A 12,135-nucleotide genomic window follows, 5' to 3' on the forward strand; every position below is an offset into this window, starting at 1 on the left:
CCGGGATGCATTTGGAAAATATCCTGATGCTTAATTTCATCAATTCTGCTGAGCACTTTTAAAACAAGAGGCTCACAGTGAGACACCAGATATTACATAATCGCACCCATTCAGCCATCTCAGAACGTCAGGCTACTTTCTTAATGCTCAATTGTTGCTGATCTATATTAACTAGACTCGATGGCTGAGGATGAATTCTAACAAATATTATACAGCGTTCTGGAACATTTCTAGACACTCTAGAACCTGCTGGAAAGTTCCGGCTCCACTCTGACCGAAGGTCCATGAGCGGAGTGACGAATAGAGCGTGACGCCAGATTACTGCCATGACCATACTGTAAATGAAAGACGGGAGAGGTCAAATAAACCTAAATAAAACATTAAATTAATAAAGGGTCCACGGCACTTCAGGTAAATAAACAGAGGCCCACGTTTTATTATTTGACTTAATATTATTTAGATATTTAAGCCCACTGGTAACCCAAAACGTATGGGCCATGAGCATCTGCTAATTATGTAACAGCAGAATTAAGCTTTTTGTGCCGTTTTAGATTGAAGGCCGAAGAGAGACGAACGAGTGTAAATTGACAAGTTAGACAACGCAAAACATCCCTTTTCCTTAATTTATAGTTCTATTCTTTTTAAATATGTAATTTACAATAGAATTGCATCATGGCGCATTCTGACCTAACGATATAACATCCTGAGCTCGGCGATTAGTGTTAAAATTAAATATCACAATACTTTATATTTCAGACAGCATTTAGGTTTGCATTGACAAAGTTAGAGGCTGTTATAACTGAGCGCTGATGTCTCAGCTTGATTTGCATTCTTCTCTATAGGGGGAAAAAAATATTAAAAAAAAAAAAAAAAAAGAGATTAATTAATTAAATAAATAATAATACTACTAATAAAAAAATTCTCTTTTTACACCAAAGAGAACTTAATACAGTACTGTAAATATTAATCAGACACATAATACATTTTCAAAAAGGAAAGTTTGTTTAATGTATTTTGAAATATGAAGCAAATAACACACCGCCGTTAACGGTCAGCTTTAAAACAAACCGATAAATAAAATAAAAATAATTTTAAAACTGCCTGGCAAAAGGTTCGAAGCGCTGCTGTTTTATGGGCATTATTTCATGACCCATCATCATCGTTAAAGCTAGAGGACAACGTCACTGTCAATACCACCGTGTACTGCTATGCACAGTATCTCACCCACAAGGGCTAAATTTACTTTAATAATCAGAGCAGAATCTAACAGATATTGTGCAAACTTCTGAAGAGTCTAGAGCCTGCAGGAAGGTTCCAGCTCCGCTCTAAGTATCTGATTGAAAGCCCCTGGCTGGAGTGATGAAGAGTGATGCGAGGGTGCTGCAGTGATGGTTCTCTGCGAATTACATCACCTTTACGACTTACTACGACCGACGATTCCTCAATAAATTGCCTATTAAAACAATGTTTGTATCCTACTTGCTGCTCACCAGGGCAGCCAGTACGCAGTGGACTTCATTTCCTGCGCGCGCGCACGCACACACACACACACACACACACACACACACACTTTGAGAAAGATCTTTTGATTATGGAGAAGAAGCGGGGGAAAAAAAATAATAAAAAACAAGAATAAAAACAACAACAACAAAAAAAAAAAATCCCACAGCTTCCACAACACACACACTTTTTAACAGTGGACCATCATCGCCACCAAATCTACACTGTACCTTCTTACTCCAATACAGTTTTTTTTAGATCTTTAAGAATTGATTCATAAAATCAATTAACACAATTAATAAAAAGGTGTACGTCTCGGGCAATTAAGACGAGATTAGACAGTCTACATAGGACTCTGCAGCTTTTCACAGAGTGCACGGTGTAATCTGTGTCAACATAATTTACATTAAATTCAGCTCTGCTTCTGTAACCCGGTCCAGACACAGGCATAAATAGCACCAATAAGGTTATTATAAATTTACACACAAAAACTTCAATAAAAAAAAAGTACTAATCGTGTTACCTAAGTATATTATAAACCCCCATATCAAAGCCCCAAACACTATAAACAGCTCAGTTTAACACACAGCACTGGGGGTGTGTTGTTACAGCATTACTATTGTATCAGCACTGTTTTTAAAACAGAGCAGGGGCGTTTGAAAGTGTCTGTACGCTGATTAAAGAGTAAATGTGGAAAAAGGAAAAAAAAAAAAAAAAAAGATAGAGATCGTTGTGGTTCACTGGAGGGGGTTTCCCTACGGTCCCAGCAACCCACGAGAGGAAGCCCACACACTGCCAGCAAATAAAATGCTAAAATAAAATCAGCGTAAAAGCTCTCACACTCAAACGCATGCAAACCGAACAGAGTGAGTATTCTGTAACGTCTCGCGGGTCAAAGCAGTGGGACGTTCAGGCCCACCCCAACCAAAGAGGGGGGAGGAAAGGACAGAAAAAAAGCTGAAGTGCCATTAAAGCAGCATTTTTAAATAAAATAAGACATTAGAACATTAGTACGGTACTACGTTCAAGTGAATGGCTTACCAACACTAATCTAGGCCTGCGCATTTAATATCCTGTATTTACTGCATTAATTCTCCCTGCAAATACCCAGTATTAACAAATAACGGTAGAAAAATATGATATCGCGTTCTACGGTGACGTGACGGAGGCGTGGTGATAAAGTGCGTATCTGAAATGTCTAAATATTCAACCGTACACTTAAAAACAGGCTGTGTAACCCCCCCCAGCTGAAGGCGCATCCTATGGTGCCAGGCAGAAATCCTTAGCCTGTCAAAGTGCCATCAAGGCCGTTTCTTGCTATACGTTCTGCACGCAGTCGCTTAAGGCCCCTGATCTACAAGGGGCCCCAGGAGTACATTATTTCAACACTATTTTCATTATTATTATTCTTTAATATTACTATGACATTGTGTATTTTACTAAATTTCGATGTACAGTAGATTAATTGTTTGAATATCGCATTTTATACCCAACTACTGTTTCACAATGTCGGCCTTAGATTTACTAAACTTGATCACAACCGATAAAATATTAATAACTTGTCATTCTCGCATACAGCAATGTCATTTAGTCACTGAAGCCCACCCCCCCTCCCCCCTGACCAAGCTGGGGAAGCTTTTTCCTTCCTTAGATCCCAAATGACTTGATTTTATCTCCTTATTTCAATCTACATCTGACATCAACACAAATACGAGGTCAAAACGTCACGCTAGCGACAATGACCTCTCCACGTCTGACTCCAGCAAGCCGGAGACCCGAAAGGGCTCCTTAAACGAGGGCACAACTGCTCCCCTTACACAACCCACAAACCCTGGCTGTAATTTGTGAGCATTTACCTACGTGTTCTGCCACGGAGGGGAACCCGGAGGTCCTGGGTGGGGGGGGGGGGGGGGGGGGGGGTTGTGACTCCACACAAGCTTCAGTTCAGTTTCCAGCAGAAAAGGAGCTCAAGTCTTATTTCAATGCACTTTCTCGGGCCAACTGAGCATCAGCTAAAACAGCTGGCCTCCTGTAATTCTGGCCATAGCGAAAAGTGGACACTGGCACAATGAGACACTGAATATCTGTAACGTGTTGGTATTAAAGTGGCAGCAGACCCTGCTAAACATCAGGCCACAAACGGGCATGACGATGCAAGTTGGGTCAAAAGGGAGCGTGCAAGTGACGTGACGTGTGACCCACGCATCAGATCTGTCAGATCAGTCCGATCAGCCAGGTCAGTCCGGCCTCCGACGGCTTCGAAAACACAGCAACTGCTAAATGAAACGGGCTGAAGTTGCAAAGCATGACGTCTCAGCCGCGGCGCTCCTGCACATCGTGACGTGTGGCCGTGCAAAACGACCACACGTGAGAAAATACAGCACACAAGTCCTACGTTTGCCATTAGTTCTGGACCCGAGAGAGCATCAGTCTCAAAAGGCGCCCGCTAAGGGAAACCCTTAAAGGGGAACTCCACCGATTTTTCAAAACTTCTACACAAGTCAACCGTTGAGACGTAAGCGGAGTCATTCCGAGTGGACTGGCTTAAGATGCTGAACTGCTGAGAAACGTACACTCGGACGACTTTACAGCGGCGGCGATACGAACCAGGGGTCAGAACACCTACAACACACATATAGAAATTTTATTTAAGCCACCACGTGTTCTAAATAATGTCGATGGTGAAATAGTCCAATCTCGATAAGCAACTAAGTTTTATTCGGCCTCGGATTGAAATAAACGGATTCAGACACATTAAGCCCGAGTTGGAACCTAAAACGATCATAAAACAATGTGTCAGACGCCATGCAGCACATATCTAACCCAACGTTAACCATTTCCAGTAATAACTTTCAGCTTTGAGAGGTGGACGTCTGGTTCCTATCACCACCACTGTGAACAGTTCCGACTCGGGAAGTTTCCCCGGAACGGACGGTTTCACACCAAACCGCTCTGGATGACTCTGCTTACATCTCAACCGCTTAATCGAGCAGGTTTCTTTGGGAAATCGGTGGAGTTGCCCTTTAATCCACACACAGCAATTTTCACTTAAAATCGCTGGAGAAAGTGACTCCGTGTCTAATAAAGTGTCTGATACGCCGCGAACTCATTCACTCCTCTGGTTACACTTACCAGCTGATGGTGGCAAGACCCCAGCGTCCCACAGCGTAACCGTTAAATCCAATAAAAAAACGGTTTAGGGGTCGCATCCTCCGTCATCACGGCAAAAAAAAAATAAAGCATCTCTAATCACAGGATCTTACTTTGCAACACAAAGCGTGTCAGAGGAGCTCCCGGTGTGTGTCGGTGCTGATAGGCTGCGCGAGCTTCGCACTTCTCCAATCGCGCTCGAACTGCGCGTTTTCAAAAAATGCCCCAAAAAACAGGAGAAACTCCACAAAACGGGGGGTGACATCTCGGTCTTCGCCTTCCGACCCGGTCCCTTGGAAAAACCGCCGCGCTTCTGGAGCATTCCGCCAGCGCGTCCGATATTTTTTCGGCGTGAAATCGTTATTTTTCAGACTCCGAGCGCACGGTCTGTCGCCGCTGGCCGGGCGGTGCTAGCAGGATTAGCGCCGCTAAGCTAACGGTGCCGTCTCTTCTGCCTGCCTCCACTTCGCCAACCGTCGTCCTCGTTAAGTTGCTCTCCGTTCACTCTCTCCCTCCTCTCCGCGGGCCGGCGCAACTCCCACACCGGGCCCCCCGTCTTTTTGTCCATTTTTCCCACACATTTTCCCCGCGGTCGAAACACCGAAAAGTACCGAGAGAGCCGCGTTATCCGAGCCCGTACGCGGTGAGGGACCGACCCGGCCGCCGCCGCCGCTGCTAACTCGAAAATGGCGCCGAAAGCTCCACTCTTCATTCAAATTCGCTGAAGCCACACCCCCTCCCCTGATTGGTCAGGCTGGGGCCCAGCGCTCGGTCTCTGATTGGCTGAGAAAAATGCACCCTCAAACCGGCTAGCAACCCGCGTACAACAACAACAACGGAGAGCGAGCATTACGATGGACGGCGAATACACATATAAGTAAACAAACAAACAAACAAACACAAATAAAAGCGATGAATGAAAGGGAGTCGTGGTGGCACAAAAACACCGAAATTAATTTACTTTGACGATGTCTTTTTTTTTTGCATTATTATTATTTTTTTTACCGTCATTATTTTTATAGGTTGACCGGAGGGGGGTGCACATATTGCAGATGATCTCCTGCGGGACGTGTTTAGACTGTATGCTCGCCTAAACCATCACTTAATCTGTCTCTGTTATGAGTATCACGTTTACTTGTGTTTTGTGCTTGCTGAGGTGATGCCGTGATTAAAAAAACGCATAAAAAGAGAGGAAAGCTCAGATCTGAGTTTCTCCCAGCTGCCGCACATTAGAGGAAAAAGTAGTGCTTCAGTGAAACTGACCCAGTGCATGTTTCTGTAAGTTCCTCCCAAACAGGGTTCATGAGCAATCCCGAGTGCCGCGTCCTCTCGCAGGTGAAAGGAGGGTAACTGAGAAACGATGAGATGGTTCTCTCGCTCAGAACAGGAGGAGGAGGAAGGGGATGCAGCGTGACAACGGTGAAGTGAACTGAAGTGAAGTAAGGCTCAGCCTCGGTCTGCCTTGCCTTTACCGCAGCAGCAGCAGCAGCAGCAGCGCCGGTGACGCGCTCACCCCACCGGCACCGCGCGCTCTGATTGGCCGAGTGCAGCCCCGCCCCTCCCTGTTTACCGCCAACTGCATCACTCCAGCGGCGGCTAGCAACGACATACACTCCATGTCCAAAAGTCTGTGGACACCTGCTCTTCCAGATTTTCTTCTGATATGAAGGGTATTAATAGTTAGTTTGGCCTCCTTTACTGCAGTGACAGCCTCTGCTCTTCTGCTCTTCTCTACTCTCTTTACACTAGATGTTTGAACATGGCTGTGTGGATTTGATGGCAGCCACAAGAGCATTAGTGAGGCTAGGTAGTGATGTTGGGTGATTAGTTCTGGATCTTTAACTGATCTCAGATATTGGGTGGCGCTCCATCACTCCAATGAACACAGTTCCTCTGCTCCGCTGCCCAGTGTTGGAGAACTTTATACCACTTGGCACTGCACATGGCGAGCTTAGGCTCCAGCACACTTCAGTCTATAGCGATGGTTTTCTACGGGGGTTATTCAAGCTGTGTAAGTGACTGAACTCCTGTGTTGTAATGGGTAAAATCCAAGCTGAATTTATTCATTAGAAGTGCTGACTGGATGCTTTTGGCATCTACATGGCAGCTAAACCCCACTTACATGGTAGAAATTGTACTTGAACATTGTTCATTTCCACTTGTTCGACATAATGTGATGTTATGTCGGGGAAACATTAATATAGCTGTGCAATGTGTGAAGGAGGTTCTTTCAGCTGGCTAAAGGATAAATTCAACTTCCTCCAAGGTAGACACGTGGTTGATCCCCGACAGAGGCAATATATAACAAACATTCTGCTGTCTATCTCACTGGAAGACTTCCTGAAATATGGATAAATGATAATCCACACTTTCGACCAGACTTGGTTTGTGCTCCTTTAGCAGCACTCATTATCAAAACTATCAAAACCTTTTAAGTCCTGGTTGTACACAGTACACCAGTATTTAAATATTTATTCAATTTATCCACTTGCTAACAGATGCATAATATCATACAACCTGCTAGAGCTGCCCCAGACAACCGCAAGTGTTGTTATTGTGAAGTGGAAATGTCCAGTCCAGCAATGTCCAGCAATAACTTTGACCACACAAGCTCACAGAATAGCACCAAGTGTTAAAGCATGTAACGGTCGTCAGTCCTTGAATTCCTTAGTGTCTCTGGAAGCAGGGTTAACTGCTTATCTGAAGCTTTATGGAATGGGTTTCCATGGTGACTATGTCAGTTTTGCAAAGTGCTTACTGTAAAGTTTGGTAGACGAGGAATAATTGGTTTGGGGCTGTTTTTCATTGTTTGCTTTGGGCCCATTAGTTCCAGTGAAGAGAAATCTTAATGCATGCAGTCACATTCTAGGGAATTGTATGTTTCCAAAGTTTGGGAAAGGCCCATTCCAGTTTCAGCGTGGCAATGCCGTCATGCACAAATAAAAAAAATGGGTGTGGAAGAGCCTGACCTCAACCCCATTGATAAGGCCCGGTTGACCTCCAGTTCATCACAAGGGTGTTGCCTTGTGATGAATTGGAGGTCAACCAGGAATATCGCCCAACATCAGTATTTGACCTCACTAATGCTTTTGTGGCTGAATGCAAATCCTCACAGCAATGTTCCAACTCTGTGTTAATGCCCATAGTTTTGGAATGAGATGTTTAGCAAGCACATATGGATGAGATGTCATGTTTGGTATCCACATACTTTTGGCTGTGCAGTGTGTTTAACCACCACCCAAGGGTGGTTGGCTGTTGTTGCAACAAAGTGGAGACCTTTGTTTAGACTGTCAAGGATGACAGTTAGTAGTGTTATTTGTGGCAGTGGTCAGTGGCGAGGGGCAAGGGAAGCAGGCCTGTGTGTTTACAGATAAACCAGATCAGGCAGGAAGTGTGCTGGTGGAAACTTCACTGTTACTTCTTCAGTGTTATGGATGAGCAAGCAAAATGTCACAGTATAGACAGATAAAGATGCCCTTCTTCGGATTTAGCACTACAACGTACAAAGCCAGTGTCTATTCACCATAGATTGACATTGCCTATTGCCCAGTGCTCTGGCCATTTCACATTTTGGCCACTAAATATGTTTTTTGTCCCTTTTAACAAACCTGTTTGATTGCACATGGAACTAATCAGACAAATCAGATTTTGTTGCAGTTCATTAACTGTAACCCCTGCAATAGCTAATGTGGGCCCCCTAAAGAGATGGTCTGCCTGGTGTCGCAGGTGCTGTTCCTTTTGCCAAAGACATTTACAGCATTTGGCAGACGCTTTTATCCAGACTGACTTTCAATTTGATCATTTTTACACACTTAGGAGAAGTTAAGAGTCTTGCCCAAGGACTCTTAGTGGTATAGTGTAGGGTGCTTACCCAGGCAAGGATTGAACCCCAGTCTACAGCTTGGAAGGAAGAGGTGTTACCCACTACACTAACCAACCACATAGTGCTAATGTTACACTTTGAAATAAGGTCCTAAATAAAACAAAGTTTTAAATAAGCTAATTTTACACCAAGAGGCAGTCGCTGTTATAGCTAAGCAATAACCATGAATGGGAGACCACCGTAGCCCTCTGAAGTCGGTGTCCTGCCCACATTAGGAACTCTGGGTCTAAGCAGATTCGTCAAATAGAAAAATAAATGCCAATTTTGTTTCAAACTGTAGATCAAAACTGCCAAAGCAAATTAACTGTCATATTTAACAAAGCTTGCTGGTTTCTGTGGGGTATTTTCAGAGGATCTGGTGCAAAACATATCAGCGTTGGAACTTCTTAGTTCACAACAGGGGGCGATAGCAGTGATTTTCAATAACTCCATTCATTTCTGCCATAGAAAAAATTAGCTTCGACCTCAAGTCGCGAACCTGGGCATGATGCTGACTACAGAATGTCTCACAACGTCTAACAGCATAATGATGTTTTCATTAATGTAAAGTTTTAAAGAAACATCTGACTGATTTAGAACACTGAAGTGTGCTTGTTCATAGTGAATACAATATATATGGAGCATTGTACTGAACTGGTTTAAAATCTGAATTGAGTCCATTTCTTGGACTTTAGACTAAAATCTTTTTGGTTTTAGTGACCCTATACCTTAATTATGTTAATTAAAACAAATAATCAAACATTACATTTTGCCCCTACCAAAACAATCATAACACTACTGAAATTTGCCAAATGTTTCAGTAGTGACTGTTTCAGAAACGACAATTTTAGTTCATTTTGAACTCCAAAAACACTACCCAGTACATAACTACAGGCAAAAACTATACACAGCTTTAAACAGCTGTACAGAGATAAAATCATATTTTTTATTAAAACTCAGAAAAAGTCCAGTTGCAGAAAATATGTTTCAGTAGTGACCATTCTTAATGTTCCTCGCTGATTTTCAGTCATATTTATTATAAAATAATGGGATATCACTGCTCACTATGTGGCCATGAGGGCCAGGGATGCAGTCTCACTTCCTGCTCTAAAATTCAGGGGAGTGGCTAAAATAAGGCCCCGCCTATAGACTAAAACAGTGTTACAGTAGTGACATGAAAACAGCATTTATTTGAAAATGAAACTCATGATCAATCGAAATCTTTCATCTTCACTGTAAAAGAGGTCTAAAAAGTCTAAAATCTTTTTTAATGTTTCTATTATTATGGCCACAAATTATTCAAGACTCATTGGTCTGGTGGCCTGAGTGGCCAGTGCAAATGTTCAAACGTGTCTACCACTTCAGGAGCTCCCCTGCGTTCACTCGCCTTTGGCCTGTCACTGTAGGCCTGTGTTTTGAAACAGGAGCTGAACCACACCTCACAGCTTTCCACACAGAAACTCCAAATGTAGTATGTGGCAGCGGGCCAGTCCTGCTTTGTTTTGTCCTCATGTTTATGTTTGGGTGGGAGTATGACTATGTGCGTGAGTACATGTGCTTGCCCACTGCCTCCATTTCCAGACAATTATGGCTTATTTCCTGGATCATCAGACTGGTAGAAACTCTCCGAGAAGAGAGAGGAGGCGTTCGAAAAACACGTCTTTCAGCCGAATTAAGTTGTGGATGTTAGCGCGGGTGGTCAACATGACGATGTGTACCGTTATCATGATGAATTTGGCACAGGATATGCTTTTCTATGCATGTTATCGGTGCTAATGAGCCAAAATAATTAGTCCTATGATTTGGCGGTAGGCCACGCTGGTACAGTGGGTAGTGCTGTTAACTCACAGCAACAAAGGCCTGGGTTCAGTGCCCTGACCAGGCAACCAGGGTCCTTGCTGGGTGGGTTTCCTCCCAAAATCCACCAACATGCAGTCAAGCCAACTGATAATACTAAATTAGGTGTGGTTGTGTGTGCCTTGTGATGAACTGATAACCTCGCACAACCCAGGAGTATAAGTGGCTCAGATAATGAATGAAAGTTTTTGACAGTAGAGTTTAAATGAGGCCGTGCTGGTTGTTTTGGTTTGTTTCAACTTATCAAACCTCATAAAAACACAACACTTTGATGCATATTGTGTATCATGAAAATGTTCTGAAGTGTTATAGGGTCATATTTTCACAAGTATCTCCCACCCTTAGATGTAGATGTTGGTGTTTAAAAGGCCCCATTACACTAAACTTTACATCTATCTAAATTAGTATTGGTAAAATCGACATAAATGTATTTCTTTAAGGTTACGAATGCAATAAAAAAGCAAATAAATGTAAATAATTAAGCACAGTAGCCCAGTGTGGCCTAAACATTCAGATTTTTCAGTGTAATTAAATATTGGCATGGACTATCGGTGAAATCTAAAACATCTGTCCGATGCCGATCACCTCAAAGGGTGCCCAATTTGGATTCTGCGGATCCACCTATATTCTGAAAACCCAATTACCAACAAAAGCCTCAGACAATTGCTAATATATACACTTTTCGGCCATACTGTAATCAAAAGGTTCCATTATTATTACTATTATTACTGAAAATATTTAAGATCTGAGCACAGCAACATAGCCAAGTCCAGCTTTGAGTTGACTGACCTGCACCTGACACATATTTGTGTCACCAAAATCATGCAACATGGCCTTTAGTTTAAATAAACTTCACATGAATCAACATTATTAATAAAACATGCAAATGCTGCATGCAAATCAATTCCATGCAATCTGGAAGGTTTCATGCACACATGGGTTTGTGTTCTATGTGTTCCACTCACAAGCAATGTTAAATATTACTGTTATTACAGATTAAAGACACTTTCTACACTGTAACTACAAAAATTACATGTATATTGAAATTGAAATGTCCAAGCTTTTATGGCACCGTGAGCACATCTAACTGAGCAGCCCAAAGGTCTGTGGACACCTGCTCTGCCTGCATTACTTCTGAAATGAAGGGTGTTAATAAATAGTTTGCCCCATTTTACTGCAGCAACAGCCTCTTCTGGGAAAGCTTTACACTAGATGTTGGAACATTGCTGTGAGGGTTTGATGGGAGCCACAGGAGTATAAACAGGTCAGGTACTGATGTTGGGTGATTGGTTATGGATCTCCAACTCATCCCAGACGTATTGGAGCTCCATCAGTCCAAAAAAACACAGTCACACTGCTCCACAGCCCAGTGTTGGGGAAGCTTATGCCCCTCTAGCCCACGCTTGGCGTTGGCCGCAGTGACCTTAGGCCCATATGCGGCTGATCCACAATGTTGTTCAACACTTTTCTATGGAGATGCATTCTGTGTCGGCACCTCACAGCAGCTTAACTCACTGATAAGGACTGTCTGGATACTTTTGGACCTATAATGTGTCCAAGGAATTAATCCACATCCATCACGCTCCTGTGCAAATGGAAAACCACCCAACCATTGCATCCCCTTCTATTGGTCAAAGCTTTTCCATAGAGATTATATACACACACACACACACACACACACACACACACACATATATGTATATATGTACAGGCATATGCAAAAGTTTGGGCGCCCCTGCCTAAATGACCAAAAATGACTGTATGTT

This window comes from Pygocentrus nattereri, chromosome 6, assembly GCF_015220715.1.
Source record: "Pygocentrus nattereri isolate fPygNat1 chromosome 6, fPygNat1.pri, whole genome shotgun sequence".
Taxonomy (NCBI): Eukaryota; Metazoa; Chordata; class Actinopteri; order Characiformes; family Serrasalmidae; genus Pygocentrus; species Pygocentrus nattereri.